Source organism: Gorilla gorilla, chromosome 19 (genome assembly GCF_029281585.2).
Source record: "Gorilla gorilla gorilla isolate KB3781 chromosome 19, NHGRI_mGorGor1-v2.1_pri, whole genome shotgun sequence".
Classification (NCBI taxonomy): domain Eukaryota; kingdom Metazoa; phylum Chordata; class Mammalia; order Primates; family Hominidae; genus Gorilla; species Gorilla gorilla.
In genome coordinates, this window is record NC_073243.2 from 65,635,794 (window position 1) to 65,657,313 (window position 21,520).

Consider the following 21,520-nt stretch of genomic DNA (forward strand, 5'->3'; position numbering starts at 1 on the left):
TAAAAACAAGAAAGAAGCTTTCTGAGACACTGCTTTGTAAAGGGTGCATTCACCTTACAGAGTTAAAACTTTCTTTTGATTGAGCAATTTTGAAACACTATTTTGTAGAATCTGTGAAGGGATATTTTGTAATAAGTAGACAGAATATATCTGAGAAACTGCTTTATGATAAGTGCATTCTTCTCATAGAGTTAAACCTTTCTTTTTATGAGCAGCTTCAAAACACTGTTTTTGTAGAATCTGCTAAGGTATATTTGGGAGTGCATTGAGGTCTATGATGAAAAAGTAAATATCTTCAGATAAAAACTAGGAAGAATCTGTTTGAGAAACTGCTTTGTGATATGTTCATTCAACTAACAGAGTTAAATCTGCTTTTTGATGGAGCAGTTTGGAAACACTGTTTTTCTAGAATCTGCAACCAGATATTTGGGATGGCATTGAAATCTATGGTAATAAAGGAAATACCTTCAGACAAAAACTAGAAAGAAGAATTTTGAGAAACTGCTTTGTGATGTGTGCATTCATCTCATGGAGTGAAACCCTACATATGACTGAGTAGATGGAAACACTGTTTTTGCAAAATCTGCGTAGCGATATTATGTAGTGCAATAAAGCCTATGGTGAACAAGGAAATATCTTCAGATGGAAATATCTTCGTAAAACAACTGGACACAAGCATTATGAGAAACAGCTTTGTGATGTGTCAGTTCATCTCACAGAGTTAAGTTCTTCTTTTAATGAAACAGTTTGCAAAAACTGTATTTGTAGAATCTATGAAGGGATATTTTGGAGCACATTGACACAGTGGAAAAGGAAATAACTTCAGAGAAAAACTAGACAGATGCTTTCTGAGAAACTGCTTCAGGATGAGTGCATTCATCTCACACAATTAAATCTTTCTTTTGATAGAACAGTGTGGAAACACTGTTTTGTAGAATCTGACAACAGGAGATTTTGATGCACACTGATGCCTATGGTGAAAAAGGAAATATCTTCCAATAAAAACTAGAAAGCTCTTTGAGAAACTGTTTTGCAATGTACACATTCATCTCACAGAGTTAAACTTTTCTTTTGACAGAGCAGTTTGGAAACACTGTTTTTGTATCATCTGTGAAGTGATTTTAGGTGGCACAAAAAGGCCTATGTTGAACAAAGAACATAGAACATAGAGCAAAAAGGTCTATGTTGAACAAAGAACAAAGAACGTAGTTCCGATAAATACTGGAAAGAAGCACTATGAGAAACAGCTTCTTCATATGTGTTCATCTCATTGTGTTAAATCCTTGTTTTGATAGAACCGTTTGGAAACACTGTTTTTATAATATCTGTGTAGGAATATTTGTGAGTGCATTGAGATATAAGGTGGAAAAGGAAATATCTTCAGAGAAGAACTAGACAGAAGCTATCTGAGAAACTGCCTTGTGATGTGTGCATTCATCTCACAGAGTTAAGCATTTCTTTTTGTAGAGCAGTTTGGAAACACTGTTTTTGTAGAATCTGCAAAGGTATATTTGGGAGTGCACTGAGGCCTGTGGTGAAAAAGGAAATATCTTCGGAAAAAAAACTAGAAAGAAGATTTTTGAGAAACTACTTTGTGATGAGTGCATTCAATTCACAGAGTTGAACCTGTTTTTTGATTGAGTAGTTTGGAAACACTGCTTTTGTAGAATCTTCGGAGGGATATTTGGGAATGTGTTGAGGCCTATGGTGGAAAAGGAAACATCTTCAGAGAGGAGCTGAACAGAAGCTTTCTGGGAAACTGCTTTGAGATGTGTGCATTCTTCTCACAGACTTAAACCTTTCTTTTTATTGAGCACTTTGGAAACACTCTTTTGCAGAATCTGTGAAGGAATATTTGGGAGCGCTCTGAAGCCTATGCTGAAAAAGAAAATACCTTACGATGCAAGCTAGAAAGAAGATTTTTGAGAAACTGCTTTCTGATGTGTGCATTCATCTCACAGAGTAAAACCTTTCTTTTAACTGAGTGGTTTGGAAACAGTGTTTTTGAAAAATCTGCAAAGCGATATTAAGTAGTGCAAAAAAGCCTACAGTGAAAAAGTAAATATCTTCAGATAAAACCTGGAAAGAATTGTTATGAGAAACTGCTTACTTATATGCATGTTCAGCTCACAGAGTAAATTCCTTATTTTGATGGAATAGTTTGGAAACACTGTTTTTGTACAATCTGCAAAGGAATACTTGTGAGTGCATAGATGTGTATAGTGGAAAAGGAAATATCTTCACAGAAGAAGTAGACAGAAGATTTTTGAGAAACTGCTTTGTGATGTGTGCATTCCACTCACAGAGTTAAACCTTTCTTTTGATTGAGCAGTTTGGAAACACAGTTTTGTAGAATCCGAGAAGTGATAGTTGGGATTTCATTGAAGTCTATCGTGCAAAATGAAATATCTTCAGAGAAGAACTAGACTGAAGCTTTCTAAGAAACTGCTTTGTGATATGTGCTTTCATCTCAAAGAGTTAAAAGTTTATTGTGATTGAGCACTTTGGAATCCCTGTTTCTGTAGAATCTGTAAAGGGATATTTTATAATTCACCGAGGCCTATGGTGAAAAAGGAAATGCGTTCAGATGAAAACTACAAAGAAGATTTTTGAGAAACAGCTATTTGATGTGTGCATTCAAATAACAGAGTTAAACCTATTTTATGGTTGAGCAGTGTGGAAACACTTTTTTTGTAGAATCTGCAAAGGGATATCTGGGAGCACATTGAGGCCTATGGTGGAAAAGGAAATATCCTCAGAGAAGATCTCAGCAGAAGATTATGAGAAACTGCTTTGTGATGTGTGCATTCTTCTCATAAAATTAAATGTTTCTTTTGATTGAGCAGTTTGGAAACACTGTTTCTGTAGAATCTGCAAAGGGATATTTTGGAGTGCACTGGTGCCTATGGTGAAAAGGAAATATCTTCGGATAAAAACTAGAAAGAAGCTTTTTGAGAAACTCTTTTGTGATGTGTGCATTCATGTCACAGAGTTAAGCCTTTCTTTTGAATGGTCAGTTTGGAATCACTGTTTCTGGAAAATCTGAAAAGTGATGTTAAGTAGGGCAAAAAGGCCTACGGTGAACATGGAAATATATTCACATAAAAACTGTAAAGAAGCGTTATGTGAAACTGCTTTCTGATATGTGCATTCTTCTCACAGAGTTCAATCCTTTTTTTGATGGGAGTGTTCAGAATCCAAGTTTTTACAGAGTCTGTGAGAGATATTTTGGTGTGCATTGAGGAATATAGTGGAAAAGGACATATCTTCAGAATAGAACCAGACTGAAGCTTTCTGAGGAACTATTTTTTTGATTTGTGCATTCATCTCACAGTGTTAAACGTTTCTTTTGATAGAGCAGTTTGTAAAAACTGTTTTTGTAAAATAGCCAAAGAGATATTTGGTAGTAACAGAAGACTACGGTGAAAAACGAAATATCTTCAGTTAAAACTAGAAAGTATCCATTTGAGAAACTCTTTTGTGATATTTCCTTTCATCTCACAGAGTTAAACCTTTCTTTTGATTAATGAGCTTGGAAACACTGTTTTTGTACAATCTGCAAAGGGATACTTGGGAGTGCATGAGGCCTGTGGTGAAAAAGGAAATAACTTTGGCCAAAAAGTAGAAAGAAGCCTTCTGAGACACCGCCCTGTGGTGTGTGCATTCTTCTCACAGACTTAAACTTTTGTTTGGATTTTTCAGTTTGGAAACACTGTTTTTCTAGAATCTGCAAAGGGATATTTGGGAGCACACTGAGGTCTATGGTGAAAAAGGGAATATCTTCAGATAAAAACCAGAAAGACACACTTTGAGAAACTGCTTTGTGAAGTATTCATTCATTTCACAGAGTTAAACCTTTGTTTTCACAGAGCTGTTTGGAAACACTGTTTTTGCAATATCCACTAATCGGTATTAAATAGCACAAAAAAGGTTAGCGGGAACAAGGAAATGTCTTTGGATAAATAATGGTAAGGAGCGTTATGAGAAACTGCTTCCTCATATGTGCATTCATCTCACTGAGTTAAAGCTTTCTTTTGATGGAAGTGTCCAGACTCACGGTTTTTATAGAAACTGCAAAGGGATATTTGGGAGCCCATTGAGTCCTATGGTGGAAATGGAAATATTTTCAGAGAAGAAGTAGACAGAAGCTGTCAGAGAAACTGGTTTGTGATGTGTGCATTCATCTGACAGAGTTAAATCTTTCTTTTGATTGAACAGTTTGGAATCACTGTTTTTGTAGAAACTGCTAAGTTGTACTTGGGAGTGTACTGAGACTCCTGCTGAAAACAGAAATATCTTTGGATAAAAACTAAAAAGAAGTTTTTGAGAAACTGCTCTGTGATGTGTGCATTCGGTTCACATAGTTTAACCTGATATTTGATTGAGCAGTTTGGAAACATTGTTTTTGTAGAATCTGTGATGGGATATTTAGGGGTGCATTGAAGCCTAGGGTGATAAGTGAAATATCTCCAGATAAATCCAGAAGTAATCTTTTTGAGAAACTGCTTTGTGATGTGTGCATTCATCTCACAGAGGTAAACCTTTCTTTTCACTGAGCAGTTTGGAAACACTGTTTTTGCCAAATCTGCAAAGCAATATTAGGTAACACAAAAAAGCCTATGGTGAAAAAGTTAATCTGTCCCAATGAAAACTGAAAAGAAACTTTATGAGAAATTGCTTTCTGGTATGTGTGTTCCTCTCACATGGTTAAGTCCTGCTTTTGATGGAACAGTTTGGGCGAACTGTTTTTGTAGTATCTGCAACGTGATATTTGTGAGCGAATGAGGCATATGGTGGAAAAGGAAATACCTTCAGAGAAGAACCAGAAAGATGCTTTCTGAGAAACTGAGTTTTGATGTGTGCATTCATCTCACTGAGTTAAAAGTTCCTTTTGAATGAGCAGTTTTGAAACACTGTTTTTGTGGAACCAGTGAAGGGATATTTAGGAGAGCATTGAATCCTATGCTGATGAAGGAAATACCTTTGGAAAAAAACTGGAAAGAAACTTTCAGAGAAACCACTTTGTGATGTGTGCATTCCTCTCAGAGAGTTAAAACTTTCTTTTGATTGATCAGTTTGGAAATGCTGTTTTTATGCAATCTGTGAAGGGATAATTGACAGCACATGAGGCCTATGGTGAAAAAGGTAATAATGTCAGATAAAAACTAGAAAGAAGTTTTCTGAGAAACTGCTTTGTGATGTGTGCATTCTTCTCACAGTGTTAAACTTCTCTTTTGAATGAACACTTTGTAAACACTGTTTTTGTAGAATCTGCAAATGAATATTTGGGAGCACACTGATTTATATGGTGAAAAAGGAAATATCTTTGGATAAATACTAGAAAGAAATTTTTTGAGAAACTGCTCTGTATTGTGTGCATTCAACTCATGAAATTAAACCTGATTTTTGATTGAGCAGTTTGGAAACACTGTTTTTGTAGAATCTGCAATGGGATACTTAGGAGGGCACTGAAGCCTATTGTGATAAAGGAAATATCTTCAGATAAAATCAGAATGAAGCTTTTTGAGAAACTGCTTTGTGATGTGTGCATTCATCTCACAGAGTTAAATCTTTTTTTCAATGAGAAGTTTGGAAATACTGTTTTTGCAAAATCTACGAGCATTATTAGCACAAAAAAGCCCATGGTGAAAAAGTAAATCTCTTCAGATAAAAACTGGAAAGAAGAAGCTTTATGTGAAACTGTTGTCTGGTGTGCTTTCCTCTCACAGGGTGAACTCCTGCTTTTGATGGAACAGTTTGGAGACACTGTTTTTGAAGAATCTGTGAAGGGATACTTGGGAATGTATTGAGGCCTATGGTGGAAAAGGAAATTTCTTCAGGGAAGGACAAGAGAGAAGCTGTTTGAGAATCTTCCTTGTGCTGTGTGCATTCATCTGACAGAGTTAAACCTTTCTTTTGACTGAGCAGTTTGGAATCACTGTTTTTGCAAAAACTGTGAAGTAATGTTTGTAGTGCAAAAACATCCATGGTGAACAAGGAAATATCTTCAGATAAAAACTGAAAAGAAGCATTATGAGGAACTGCTTTCTGGTGTGGGTGTTCTCACAGAGTTAAGTCTTTCTCACAGAGTGTTTCACAGAGTGTCTCACAGAGTTAATTTTTTCTGTTGATGTAAAAGTTTGGGAACACTGTTTTTGTAGGATTTCCAAAGGGATATTTGGGAGTGCACTGAGGCCTATGGTGGAAAATGAAATATCTTCAGAGAAGAACTAGACAGAAGCTTTCTGAGAAACTGGGTTTTGATGTTTGCTTTCATTTCACAGTGTAAAATTTTTCGTTTGATGGATCCCTTTGAAAACAACCTTTTGGCAGAAGCTGCAAAATGTTGTTTGTGAGCACATTGAAGCCTATGATGAAAAAGGAAATATCTCCATATAAAAGCTACAAAGAAACTTTCTGAAGAAACTGCTTTGTAATGTGTGTATTTGTCTCACAGAGTTAAAACTTTCTTTTCATTGAGCAGTTTGGAAACAATGTTTTTGTAAAATCTGCAAAGTTACATTTAGGAGTGCACTGAGGCCTATGGTGAAAAAGGAAATACCTTTGGATAAAAACTAGAAAGAAGATTATGAGAAATGGCTTTGTGATGTGTGTGTTCAACTGACAGAGTTCAACCTGTTTATTGATTGAGCAGCTTAGAAACACTGTTTATGGAGAATCTGCAACAGGACATTTGGCAACACATTGAAACCTATGGAGATAAAGGAAATAGGATAAAACTAAAAAGAAGCATTATGAGAAACTGCTTTCTGATGTGTGCATTCATCTCACAGAGTTAAACCTTTCTTTTCACTGAGCAGTTTCAAAACACTGTTTTTGCAAAATCAACCAAGCGATATTAGGTAGTGCAAAAAAGTCTATGGTGAAAAAGGAAATCTCTTCAGATAAAAACTGGAAAGAAGCTTTATGAGAAGCTGCTTTCTTGTGTGTGCTTTCCTCTCACAGGGTTAAGTCCTGTTTTTGATGGAACAGTTTGGAAACACTGTTTTTGAAGAATCTGTGAAGGGATACTTGGGAGTGTATTGAGGCCTATGGTGGAAAAGATAATATCCTCAGAGAAGAACAAGAGAGAAGCTGTTTGAGAAACTTCTTTGTGATGTGTGCTTTCATCTCACAGATGTAACCGTTTCTTTTTATTGAGCAGTTTGGAAACTCTGTTATTCTATAAACTGCAAAGGGATATTCAGAAGTGCACTGATGCCTGTGGTGAAAAAGGAAATATCTTCGGATAAAAACTAGACAGAACGCTTTCTGAAAGTTCTTTGTGATGCACGCATTCTTCTCACACAGCTAAACTTTTCTTCTTACTGAGCAGTTTGGATACACTGTTTTTGTGTAATCTGCAAACAGATGTTTAGTAGTGCAGAAAGGCCTATCATGGGGAAGGAAATATCTTCAGATAAAAACTGGAAATAAGCATTATGAGAAACTGCTTTATGATGTGTGCTTTCATTTCACATAGTTAAATAATTATTCTGATGGAACAGTTTGGAAACACTGTCTTTATAGGGTGGTGAAGGAATATTTGTGAGCACTTTGAAGCCTATCATGGCAAAGGAAATATCTTTAGAGAATTGAACTACAAGAAGCTATCTAAGAAACTGCTTTTTTATGTGGACATTCATGTCACAGAGTTAAACCTTTCTTTTGACTGAGCAGTTTGGAACACTGCTTTTGTAGAAATTGCAAAGGTATATTTTGTAGCACTCTGAGGCCTATGGGGGAAAAAGAAATACCTTTGGATAAAAACTAGAAAGAAGGTTTTTCACAACTGTTTTGTGATGTATCTGTTCAACTCACAGAGTTAAACCTGTTTTTTGATTGAACATTTGGGAAACACTGTTTTTGTAGAATCTGCTATGGGATATTTGGGAGTGCATTTAAGCTTATGGTGGAAAACAAAATATCTTCAGAGAAGAACTAGAGAGAAGCTTTCTTAGAAACTGCTTTGTGATGTGTGCATTCATATCACATAGTTAATCCTTTCTTTTGATTGAGCAGTTTGGAAGCACTGTTTTTGTAGAATCTGCAAAGGGATATTTCAGAGAGCCATGAAGCCTATGGTGAAAAAGGAAATATATTCGGATAAAAACTAGAAAGAAAATTTTGAGAAATGGCATTGTGATGTGTGCATTCATCTTCCAGAGTTAAACTTATCTTTTGATTGATCAGTTTGGACACATTGTTTTTGTAGGATCTGCAAAACAATATTTGGGAGCACATGACATCTATGTTGAAAAAGGAAATAACTTCAGATAACAACTAGAAAGAACCCTTCTGAAAAATCACTTTGTGTTGTGCATTCTTCTCACAGAGCTAAAAGTTTCTTTTCATTGAGCAGTTTGGAAACCCTGTTTATGTAGAATCTGGAAAGGGATATTTCAGAGCACACATTTGCCTACGGTGAAAACGGAATTATCTTTGGTAAAGACTAGAAAGAAGCTTATTGAGAAACTGCTTTGTGATGTATGCATTCATCTCACAGAGTTAAACTTTCCTTTTGACTGAGCAGTTTGGAAACACTGTTTCTTTATAATCTGTGAAGTGATGTTAGGTAGCACAAAAAGGCCTATGGTGAACAGGGAAATATCTTCAGATAAAAACTGGAAACGTTATGAGAAACTACTTTCTGATGTGTGCATTCATCTCACAGAGTTAAGTCCTTCTTTTGGTGGAACATTTCAGAAACCTGTTTTTATACAGTCTGCAAATGGATTTTTGAGAGTGCACTTAGGCCTATGGTGTAAAGGGAAATAACTTTGGAGAAGAACTAGACAGTACGTATCTGAGAAACTGCTTTGTAATGTGTGCATTCATCTCACAGTGTTAAAACTTTCTTCTGATTGATCAGTTTGGAAACACTGTTGTTGCAGAATCTGTGAATGGATATTTCAGAGAGCACAAGGCCTATAATCAAGAAGGAAATAACTTCAGATAAAAAGAAGAAAGTCTCTGAGAAAGGACTTCTGAAGTATGTATTATTCTCGTAGATTTAAATGTTTCTTTTCATTGAGCAGTTTGGAAACACTGTTTAAGTATAATCTGCGAAGCAATGTTAGCACAAAATGGCCTATGATGAATATCTTCAGAAAAAAATACTGGAATGAAGCGTTATGAGAAACTGCTCTCTGAAGTTTGTTTTTACATCACAGTGTTAAAGCCTTCTTTTGACTGAACAGTTCATAAACACTGTTTTTATAGAATCTGTAAAAGGGATATTTAGGAGCACATTGAGACTTATGGTGTAAAGGAAATATCTTCAGAGAAGAGATAAACTGCCTGAGAAACTGCATTGTCACATGTGCATTCATCTCGCAGAGTTAAACATATATTTTGATGGAGCTGTTTGGAAACACAGTTTTTGGAGAATCTGCAAAGGTACATTTGGGAGCGCAATAAGGACTATGGTGAAAAGGGAAATATCTTTGGGTATAAACTACAAAAATGCGTTTTGAGATACCTCTCTGTGATGTGTGCATTCATCTCATAGAGTTAAACGTGGCTTTTGTTTGAGCACTTTCGAAACACTGTTTTTGTGTAATCTGCGAAGTGATGTTAGGGAACACAAAAAAGCCTGTGCCAAAAAAGTAAATATCTTCAGATAAAAACTGGAAAGAAACGTTGTGAGAAACTGCTTTCTAAAGAGTGAATTCATCTCACAGAGTTAAGTCCTTCTTTTGATGGAAGAGTTCAAAAACAATGTTTTTACAAATCTACAAAGGGATATTTGGGAGCACATTGAGGCCTGTGGTGGAAAAGAAAATATCTTCAGAGAAGAACAAGATAGAAGATATCTGAGAAACTGCTTTGTGATGTGTGCATTCAACTGATAGAGATAAATCTGTTTTTTGATTAAGCAGTTTTGATACACTTTTTTGTAGAATCTGCAAATTGATATTTATGAGTGAATGTATTTTTTTTGCACATTGAGTCCTATGTTGAATAAGAAAATATCTTCAGATAAAAACTCGACAGAAGTTTTCTGAGAGACTGCTTTGTGATGTCTGCATTCTTCTGACAGAGTTAAATGTTGCTTTTGATTGAGCAGTTTGGAAACACTGTTTTTGTAGAATCTGCAAAGGGATATTTGGGAGCACATGGATGCCTATTGTGAATAACGAAATATCTTCAGATAAAAACTAGAAAGAAGCTTTTTGAGAAACTGCTTTGTGATGCATGCATTCATCTAACAGAATTAAACTTTTTTTCGGATTGAGCAGTTTGGAAACACTGTTTTCGTATATTCTGTGAAGTGATGTTAGGTAACCTAAAGAGGCGTATGGTGAGCATGGACGTATCTTCAGATAAAAAGGGGAAAGAAGCATTGTGAGAAACTGTTTTCTGATATGTGTGTTCATCTCACAGAGTGAAATCCTACTTTTGATGGAGCAGTTTGGAAACACTGTTTTTGTAGAATCTGTGAAGGGATATTTCAGAGCAGATTGGGGCCTATGCTGGAAAAGGAAATATCTTTGGATATAAACTAGAAAGGATTTTTTTTGAGAAACTGCTTTCTGATATGTGCATTCGTCTCACAGAGTTAACACTTTCTTTTGACTGAGCAGTTTAGAAACACTGTTTTTGTATAATCTGCAAAGTGATGTTTGTTAGCCCAAAAATACATATGTTGATAAAAGAAATATCTTCAGAAAAAAACTGGAAAGAAGCATTATGAGAAACCGCATTATTATGTGTGTGTTCATCTCACAGAGGTAAGTCCTTTTTTTGCTGGAACAGTTTGGAAACACTCTTTTTGTAGAATCTGCAAAGGGATATTTTGGAGTGCATTGATGCCTATGGTGAAAAAGGAAATATCTTTTGGTAAAAACTACAAAGAAACTGTTTGAGAAATTGCTTTGAGACGTTTGCGTTCATCTCACAGAATTAATCAGTTCTTTGATTGATCAGTTTGGAAACACTGTTTTTGTAGAATCTCCGAATGAATATTTGGGAGCACGTGAGGCCTTGGTTAAAAATCAAATAACTTCAGATAAAAACTAGAAAGAAGCTTTCTGAGAACTGTTTTGTGAAGTGTGCTTTCTTGTCAAAGAGTTAAACGTTTCTTTTGATTGAAGAGTTTGGACTTACTGTTTTTGTAGAATCTCTAAAGAATATTTGGGAGTGCACTGAAGCCAATGGTGAAATGGAAATATCTTCAGATGAACACTAGAAAGAAGCTTTTTGAGAAAACTGCTTTGTGCTGTTTGCATTCATCTCACAGAGTTAAGTATTTCTTCTGAGTGAGCAGTTTGGAAACACTGTTTTTGTATAATCTGTGAAGTGATATTTTGTAGTGCAAAAAGGCCTATGTTGAAGAAGGAAACATCTTCAGAAAAAAACTGAAAAGAAGTGTTCACAGAAACTACTTTCTGATGTGTACATTCTTCTCACAGAGCTGAATCCTTCTTTTAATCAACAGTTCAGAAACACTGTTTTTTTTCCTTATTTTTATACTTTAAGTTTTATGGTACATGTGCACAATGTGCAGGTTTGTTACATATGTATACATGTGCCAGGTTGGTGTGCTGCACCCATTAACTCTTCATTTAACGTTAGGTATACCTCCTAATACTATCCCTCCCGCCTCCCACCACCCCACAGCAGGTCCCAGTGTGTGATGTTCCCCTCCCTGTGTCCATGTGTTCTCACTGTTCAATTCCCGCTTATGAGTGAGAACATGCAGTGTTTGTTTTTTTCTCCTTGTGATAGTTTGCTGAGAATGATGGTTTCCAGCTTCATCTATGTCCCTACAAAGGACTTGAATTCATAGTTTTTTATGTCTGCATATTATTCCATGGTGTATATATGTGCCACGTTTTCTTAATGCAGTCTACAATTGTTGGATATTTGGGTTGGTACTAAGTCTTTGCTGCTGTGAATAGTGCCACAATACACATACGTGTGCATGTGTCTTTACAGCAGCATGACTTATAATCCTTTCGGTATATACCCTCTAATGGGATGGCTGGGTCAAGTGGTATTTCTAGTTCTGATCCCTGAAGAATTGGCACACCGACTTCCACAAAGGCTGAACTAGTTTACAGTCCTATCAAAAGTGTAAAAGTGTTCCTATTTCTCCACATCCTCTACAACACCTGTTGTTTCCTGACTTTTTAATGATCGCCATTCTAACTGGTGTGAGAAGTTATCTCATTGTGGTTTTCATTTGCATTTCTCTGATGGCCAGCAATGATGAGCATTTTTCATGCTTCTTTTGGTTCCATGAATGTCTTCTTTTGAGAAGTGTCTGTTCATAACCTTCACTAACTTTTGATGGGTTTTTTTGTTTTTTTCTTGTAAATTTGTTTGAGTTCACTGTAGATTCTGGATATTAGCCCTTTGTCAGACTATAGATTCAGTGAAGGGATATTTGGGAGTGTATTCCGGCCTAGGGTGAAAAAGAAAATATCTTCAGAGAAGAACTAGAATGAAGCTATTGGAGAAATTGATTTTAGAAGTGTGCATTCATATAACAGAGTTAAAACTTTCTTTTGTTTGAGCAGTTTGGAAACACTGCTTTTGAAGAATCTGCAAAGATATATTTGGGAGCTTACGGAGGCCTATAGTGAAAAAGGAAAATTATTCAGATAAACACTGGAAAGAAATTTTTGAGAAACTGCGTTCGATGTGTGCATTCATCTGACATATTTAAACATTTCTTTTGACTGAGGAGTATGGAAACACTATTTTTCAAAAATTTGTGTGGTGATATTAGGTAGCGAAAAAAGCCTATACTGAAAATGGAAATATCTTCAGATAAAAACTGGAAAGAAGAGTTCTGAAGAACTGCTGGATGATGTGTGCATTCATCTCACAGAGCTAAGTCCTTCTTTGGATGGAAAGGTTCAGAAAAACTGTTTTTGTAGAAACTATGAAGGGATATTTGGGAACCCATTGAGGCCTCTTGTGGAAAATGAAATATCTTCAGACAAGAACTAGACATAAGCTTTCTGATAAACTGCTTTGTGATGTGTGCATTCATCTCACAGAGTTAAACCTTTTTTTGATTAAGTAGTTTGGAAAAACTGTTTTTGTACAGTCTGAAAAGGGATACTTTGGAGTGTCCAGGGCCTAAGGTGAAAAAGGAAATAACTTCAGATAAATACTAGAAAGAAGCCTTCTGAGAAACCGCTTTTTGATGTGTGCATTCTTGTCACAGAGTTAAACGTTTCTTTAGATTGAGCAGTTTGGAAACACTATTTTTGTAGAATCTGCAAAGGGATATTGTGGAGCTCACTAAGGCCTATGAGTAAAAAGGAAATATCTTCAGATAAGAACGAGAAAGAAGCTATTTGACAAACTGTTTTGTGATGTGTGTGTTCAACTCACAGAATTAAACCTGGTTTTTGATTTAGCAGTTTGGAAACACGTTTTTGTAAAATCTGCAATGGGATATTTGAAAGAACAGTTAGTCCTACATAGAAAAGGAAACATATTTGGATGTAAATGAGAAAGAAGTTGTCTAACTACTTTGTGATGTGTCTACTCATCCACAGAGTTAAATCTTTCTTTTGACTGAGCAGTTTGGAAACACTATTTTTGTATAATCTGTGAAGCAATATTTGTTAGTGCAAAAATGCCTATGTTGAGAAAGAAAAAATAACTTCAGATAAAAACTGGAAAGAAGCGTCTTGAGAAACTGCGTTTGCATGTGTGCATTCATACCAAAGAGTTAAGTCCTTTTGCTGGAACAGTTTGGAAACACTGTTTTTGTAGTATCTGTGAAGGGATATTTGGGAGCGCATTGAGGACTATGGTGGAAAAGGAAATATCTTCAGAGAAGAATTAGACAGAAGCTTTCTGAGAAACTGCTTTGTGATGTGTGCATTCATCTCACAGAGTTAAACCTTTGTTTTCATAGAGCAGTTTGGAAACCCTGTTTTTGTAAAATCTGCGATGAGATATTTTCAAGTGCATTGAGGACTAAGGTGATACAGGAAATATGTTTGGATAAATACTAAAAATTTTTTTGAGAAACTGCTCTGTGATGTATGCATTCATCTTACAGAGTTCAACCTTTCTTTTGACTGAGCAGTTTGGAAACACTGTTTTTGCAAAATCTGTGAAGTAATATTAGGTAGTGTAAAAAAGCTATTGTGAACAAGGAAATATCTACAGATAAAAACTGGAAAGATGCATTATGAGAAATTACTTTCTGATGTGTGTATTTATCCCACAGAGGTAAATCCTTCTTTTTTTGGAAAAGTTCAGAGACACTGTTTTTATAGAATCCGTGAAAGGTTATACGGGATCACATTGAGGCCTATGGTGGAAAAGGAAATATCTTTAAATAAGAACCAGACGGAAGCTTTCTGAGAAACTGCTTTGTGATGTGTGCAATCATCTCACAGAGTTAAACCTTTCTTTTGATTGAGCAGTTTGGAGACACTGTTTTTGTAGAATCTGCAAAGGTATATTTGAGAGTGAACTGAGGACTATGGTGAAAAAGGAAATATATTCATATAAAGCAGGAAAGAAGCTTTTTGAGAAACTGCTTTGTGATGTGGGCGTTCAACTCACAGAGTTAAACCTGCTTTTTGATGGAGTAGTTTGGAAACATTGTTTATGTAGAATGTGCGACAGGATATTTTGGGGTGCATTGAAGCCTATGGTGATAAAGGAAATATCTTCAGATAAAAACTAGAAAGAAGGTTTTTGAGAAACTGCTTTGTGATGTGTGCATTCATCTCACAGAGTTAAACCTTTCTTTTGACTGAGCAGTTTGGAAACACTGCTTTTGCAAAATTTACAAAGCAATGTCTGTTATTGCAAAAAAGCCTATGGTGAACAAGGAAATATTGTCAGATAAAAACTGATAAGAAGCATTATAAGAAACTGCTTTCTGATGTGTGTGTTCGTCTCACAGAGTTAAATCCTTCTTTTGATGGAATAGTTTGGAAACACTGTTGTTATAGAGTCTGTGAAGGGATATTTAGGAGTGCATTGAGCCTTATGGAAGAAAGGAAATATCTTTCCAGAAGAACTAGGCAGTATCAATCTGAGAAACTGCTTTGTGATGGGTGCATTCATCTCAGAGAGTTAAAACTTTCTTTTCATTGAGCAGTTTGGAAACACGGTTTTTGTAGAATCTGTGAAGGGATATTTGGAGGTGCATTTTAGACTAAGGTGATAAAGGAAATATCTTCAGATAAAAACTAGAAAGAAGCTTTTTGAGAAACTGATTTGTCATGAGTGCATTGAACTCACAGAGTTAAACCTGTTTTTTGATTGAGGAGTTTGGAAACATTGTTTTTATAGCATCTGTGAAAGGATATTATGTAATACAAAGAGGACTGTGGTGATAAAGGAAATATCATCAGATAAAAATGCAGCACACCAACATGGCACATATATACATATGCAACTAACCTGCACATTGTGCACATGTACCCTAAAACTTAAAGTATAATTAAAAAAAAACTAGAAAGAAGCTTTCTGAGACACTGATTTGTGATGTGTGCATTCATTTCACAGTGTTAAGTCTTTCCTTTGATAGAGCTGTTTGGAAACACCCTTCTGGCAGAAAGTGCAAAGAGTTATTTGTGAACACACTGAGGCCTCTGATGAAAAAGGAAATATCTACAGAAAACACCTAGAAAGAAATGTTCTGAGAAACAGTTTTGTGATGTGTACATTCGTCTGACAGAGTTAAACCTTTCTTTTCATTGAGTAGTTTGGAAACACTGTTTTTGTAGCATCTGCAAAGAGATATTTGAGAATGCATAAATCCTATGTTGAAAAAGGAAATAAATTCAGATAAAAACTAGAAAGAAGTTTTCTGAGAAACTGCTTTGTGATGGGTGCATTTTACTCACAGATTTAAAAGTTTCTTTTGAGTGATCAGTTTTGAAATACTGTTTGTGTAGAATCTGCTAAGAGATATTTGGGAGTGCAATGACTCCAGTGGTGAAAAACGAAATATCTTTGGAGAAAACTAGAAGAAAGCTTTTTGAGAAACTGCTTTGTGACGTGTGCATTCACCTCACAGAGGTAAACCTTCCTTTGATCTTGCAGTTTGGAAACACTGTTTTTGTAGAATCTGCAAAGGTATATTTGGGATCACACTGAAGCCTGAAGTGAAAAAGGAAATATCTTCAGATAAAAACTAGAAAGAAGCTTTTTGAGAAAATGCTTTGTGAGGTCTGGGTTCATCTAAAAGAGTTCAACCTTTCTTTTGACTGAGCAGTTTGGAAACACACTTTTTGCAGTATCTGTGATGCAATATTTGGTAATGCAAATAACCCAAGGTAAAAAACGAAATATCTTCAGATAAATACTGGAAATAAGCGTTATGAGAAACTGCTTTCTGATGTGTGCATTCATCTCACATAGTTAGGTCCTTCTTTTGATGAAACATTCTGAAAACAATGTTTTTGTAGAATCTGTGCAGGGATATCTGGCAGTGCATTGAGGTCTATGTTGGAAAAGTAAATATATTCAGGGAAGAACTAGACAGAAGCTTTCTGAGAAACTCCCTTGTGATATGTGCATTCATCTCACACGGTTTAACCTTTCCTTTGAAGGAGCAGTTTGAAAACACCGTATTTTCAGAATATGCGAAGCCATATTTGGGAGCACTTTCAGGCCTATGGTGAAAAGGGAAATATCTTCTGATGAACAGTAGACAGAAGCTTTCTGAGAAACTGCTTCATGATGCGTGCTTTCATCTCACAGATTTAAACCTTTCTTTTGATGGAGTAGTTTGTAAACACTGGTTTTTATAATCAGCAAAGGGATATTTTGGAGCTCATTGAATCCTATGGTTAAAAGGAAATATCTTCAGAGAAAAACTAGAAAGAAACTTTCTGAGAAACTGCTTTGTAATGTGTGCATTCATCTGTCAGAGTTAAACCTTTATTTCAAGAGAGAAGTTTGTTAACCCTGTTTTCGCATAAACTGCAAAGGGATATTTCAGAGCATATTGAAGCCTATGGTGAAAATGGATGTACGTTTAGACAAAAACTAGAATGAAATCCATGAGAAACTGCTTTGTGATGTCTGCATTCATCTAACAGAGTTAACCCTTTCTTTGGATGGAGCAGTTTGTAATCACTGTTTTTGTAGAATCTGTGGAGGGATATTTGGAAGCACATTAAGGCTTGCTTTGAAAAGAGAAATATATACAGAGAAAAACTAGAAAAAGCTTTCTGAGAAACTGCTTTGTGATGTGTCCATTCATCTCACAGAGTTCAACCTTTCCTTTGAAAGAGCAGTTTAAAAATACTGTATTTGTGGAAACTTCAAAGCCATATTTGGGAGCACTTTCAGGCCTAAGGTGAAGAGGGAAACATCTTCAGGTAAACACTAGACAGAAGTTTTCTGAGAAATTGCTTTGTGACGTGTGCATTCATTTCAGTGAGTTAAACATTTATTTTGATGGAGCTGTTTGTAAAACCTGTTTTTGTATAAACTGTGAAGGTATATTCCAGAGTGCATTGAGGCCTGTGGTGAAAATAGAGATGTCTCTAGACAAAAATTGGAATGAAGCTTTCTGAGAAACTGCTTTGTGATGTGAGAATTCATCTGACAGATTTAAACATTTCTTTTGATTAAACAACTTGGAAACACTGTATTTGCAGAATCTGTGAAGTTATATTTGGGAGAGATAGGGGCCTATAGTGAAGAAGGAAATAGCTTTAGAGAAAAACTAGAAAGAAGCTTTCTGAGAAACTGTTTTGTGATGTGTCCATTCATCTCACAGAGTTAAACCTTTCCTGTGAAGGAGGAGATTGAAAACACTGTATTTGTAGAATCTGCAAAGCCATATTTTGGAGCACTTTCAGGCCTATGGTGAAAAGGGAAATATCTTCAGATAAAAACTTGACAGAAGCTTTCTGAGAAACTGCCTTGTGATGTGTGCTTTCATCTCACAGAGATAAAACTTTCTTTTGATAGACTAGTTTGTAAACACTATTTTTGAATAAATGGTGAAGGTATATTTAGGATCACATTGAGTCCTGTAGTGAAAACGAAATATCTTCAGAGAAAAACTAGAAAGAAACTTTCTGAGAAACTACTTTGTGACGTGTGCATTCATTCTCACAGAGTTAAAAATTTCTTTTGATGGAGTTGTTTGTAAACTCTGTTTTTGTATCAACTGCTCATGGATATTTCAGAGTTCATTGAGGCTGATAGTGAAAATTGTATTATCTCTATACAAATGCTAGAATGAAGCTTTCTGAGAAACTACTCTGTGCTGTCTGCATTCATCTCACTGGGTTAAACCTTTCTTTTGATGAGCAATTTGGAAACACTGTATTTGTAGAATCTGCCAAGGGATATTTGGGAGCACATTGAGGCCTACTGTGAAAAAGGAAATATCTTCAGAGAAAAACTAGAAAGAAGCTTTCTGAGAAACTGCCTTGTGATGTGCACATTCATCTCAGAGAATTAAACTTTTCTTTTGGTGGAGCAGTTTGGAATCAATGGTTTTTAGGATCTGCAAAAGGATATTTGGGTCTGCATTTATGCCTGTGGTGAAAAGAGAAATAACTTCAGAGAAAAGCTAGAAAGAAGCTTCATCAGTAACTGCATTTTGATGTGTCCATTCATCTCAAAGTGTTAAACATTTCCTTTGAAGGATCCGTTTGAAAACACTGTATTTGTAGAATCTGTGAAGACATATTTGGGAGCACTCTCAGGCCTATGGTCAAAAGGGAAATATCTTCAGATGAAAACCAGACAGAAGCTTTCTGAGAAACTGCTTTGTGATGTGTTCTTTCATCTCACAGAGTTAAATCTTCTTTTGGTGCAGCAGTTTGGAAACAGTGTTTTTGTAGAATCTGCAAAACGGTAATTGGGAGCACAAAGAAGCCTATGTTGAAAAGAAATATCTTCAGATAAGGGATATTTCAGAGTGTGTTGAGGCCTATGGTGAAAATGGAAATATCTCTAGACAAAAACAAGAATGAATCTTTCTGAGACACTTCTTTGTGATGTGAGAATTCATCTGACAGATTTAAAACTTTCTTTTGATGGAGCAGGTTGGAAATACTGTATTTGTAGAATCTGCAAAGGGATATTTGGGAGTGCATTGAAGCCTAATGTGAAAAAGGAAATATCATCAAAAAAATAGAAAGAAGCTTTCTGAGAAACTGCTTTGTGATGTGTGCAGTCATCTCACAGAGATAAAACTTTCTTTGGATGGAGCAGTTTGGAATCACTGTTTTTGTAGAATCTGCAAAGGGATATTTGGGGAATGCATTAAGGACTGTGGTGAAAAGAGAAATATCTTCAGAAAAAAACTAAAAAGAAGCTCTCTGAGAAACTGTTTTTTGTTGTATACCTTCATTACACAGAGTTCAATTTTTCCTTTGAAGGAACAGTTTGAAAACACTGTATTTGTAGAATCTGTGAAGCCATATTTGGGAGCGCTTTCAGGCCTATGGTGTAAAGGAAACAACTTCAGACAAAAAGTAGATAGAAACTTTCTGAGACACTAGTTTGTGATGTGTGCATTCATTCTCACAGAATTAAACTTTTCTTTTGATGGAGCTGTTTGTAAATCCTCTTTTTGTATAAACTGCAAAGGGATATTTCAGAGCGCATTGAGGCCTATGGTGAAAATGGAATTATCTCTATACAAAAACTAGAATGAAGCTTTCAGAGAAACTGCTTTGTGATGTGTGCATTCACCTCACTGTGTTAAACATTTCCTTTAATGGATCTGTTTGGAAACACTGTATTTGTAGAATCTGCCAAGGGATATTTGGGAGCGCATTGAAAAATACCGTGAGAAAGGAAATATCTTCAGAGAAAAACTAGACAGAAGGTACTTGAGAAACTTCTTTCTGATGTGTGCATTCATCTCAGAGCGTCAAACCTTTCTTTTGATTAAGCAGTTTGGAAAAACTGTTTTTGTAGACTCTTCAAAGGTATATTTGAGAATGCACAATGGCATATGGTGGAAAAGGAAATACCTTTGAATAAAAACTAGAAAGAAGGATGTGAGAATCTGCTTTTGGATGTGTGCATTCAACTCACAGACTTAAACCTTTCTTTTGACTGAGTAGTTTGGAAATGCTGTTTTTGCATAATCTGCAAAGCAATATTTGGTTGTGCAAAAAAACCTATGGTGAAAAAAGAAATATCTTCAGATAAAAACTGACAAGATGTGTAATGAGAAACTACTTTCTGATGTATGCATTCAGCTCACAGAATTCAGTCCTTCTTTTGATCAAAAGTTTGTAAACTCAGTTTTTGTAGAGTCTGCAAAGGGATATTTGGGAGCACATTGAAGTCTGTGGTGAAAAAGGAAATATCTTCAGATAAAAACTAGAAAAAAAGCTTTATGAGAAACTGCTTTGCAATGGGTGCAGTCAACTCAGAGAAGTAAACTTGTTTTTTGATTGAGCAGTTTGGAAACACTGTATTTATAAAATCTGAGATGGGATATTCTGGAGCGCATTGAAGCCCATGGCAATAAAGGAAATATATTCAGATAATACCCAGAAAGTAGCTTTTTGAGAAACTGCTTTGTGATGTGTGCATTCTTCCCACAGAGTTAAACCTTTCTTTTGACTGAGCAGTTTCAAAACACTGTTTTGGCAAAATCTGCAAAGTGATATTAAATAGTGCAGAACAAGGAAATATCTTCATATAAAAATGGTAAAGAAGCATTATGAGAAACTGGTTTGTGAGGTGTGCATTCTTATCACAGAGTTAAATGTTTCTTTTGATGGAGCAGTTTGGAAACACTGCTTTTGTAGGATCTGTGAAGGGATATTTGGGAGTATTGAAACCAAAGGTGAAATGGGAAATAACTTTGGATAAAAACTAGAAAGAAGCTTTTTGAGAAACTGCTTTGTGATGTGTGCATTCAACTCACTGATAAATCTGTTTTTTGATTGAGCAGTTTGGAGACTGTTTTTGTAGGATAAGAGACAGGATATTTATGAACACGTTGAAGCCAATGGTGATAAAGGAAATAATTTTGGATGAAAATTAGAAAGAAGCTTTTTGAGAAACTGTGATGTGTGCATTCATCTCACAGAATTAAATCTTTCTTTTGATGGAACAGTTCAGAAATCCTGTTTGTATAGAATCTGCAAAGGGATACTTGGGAGTGCCCTGAAGCCTGTAGTGAAAAAGGAAATATTTTTGGATAAAAACCAGAAAGAAGATTTCTGAGAAACTGCTTTGTGATGTATGCATTCACCTCAGAGTGTTAAACTTTTCTTTCAACTGAGCAGTTTGGAAACACTGTTTTTGTAGAATCTGAGAAGGGATGTTTGTGAGAGCATGAGGGCCATGGTGAAAAAGGAAATAACTTCAAATAAAAACTAGAAAGAATCTGAAAAAATGCTTTGTGATGTGTGCATTCTTCTCACAGAATTACACATTTCTTTTGATTGAGCACTTTGTAAACACTCTTTTTCTCAAAACTGCAAAGGATATCTCAGAGAACACTGATGCCTATTGTGAGAAAGGAAATATCTTCAGATAACAACTAGAAAGAAGCTCTTTGAGAAACTGCTTTGTGATGTATGCATTCATCTCA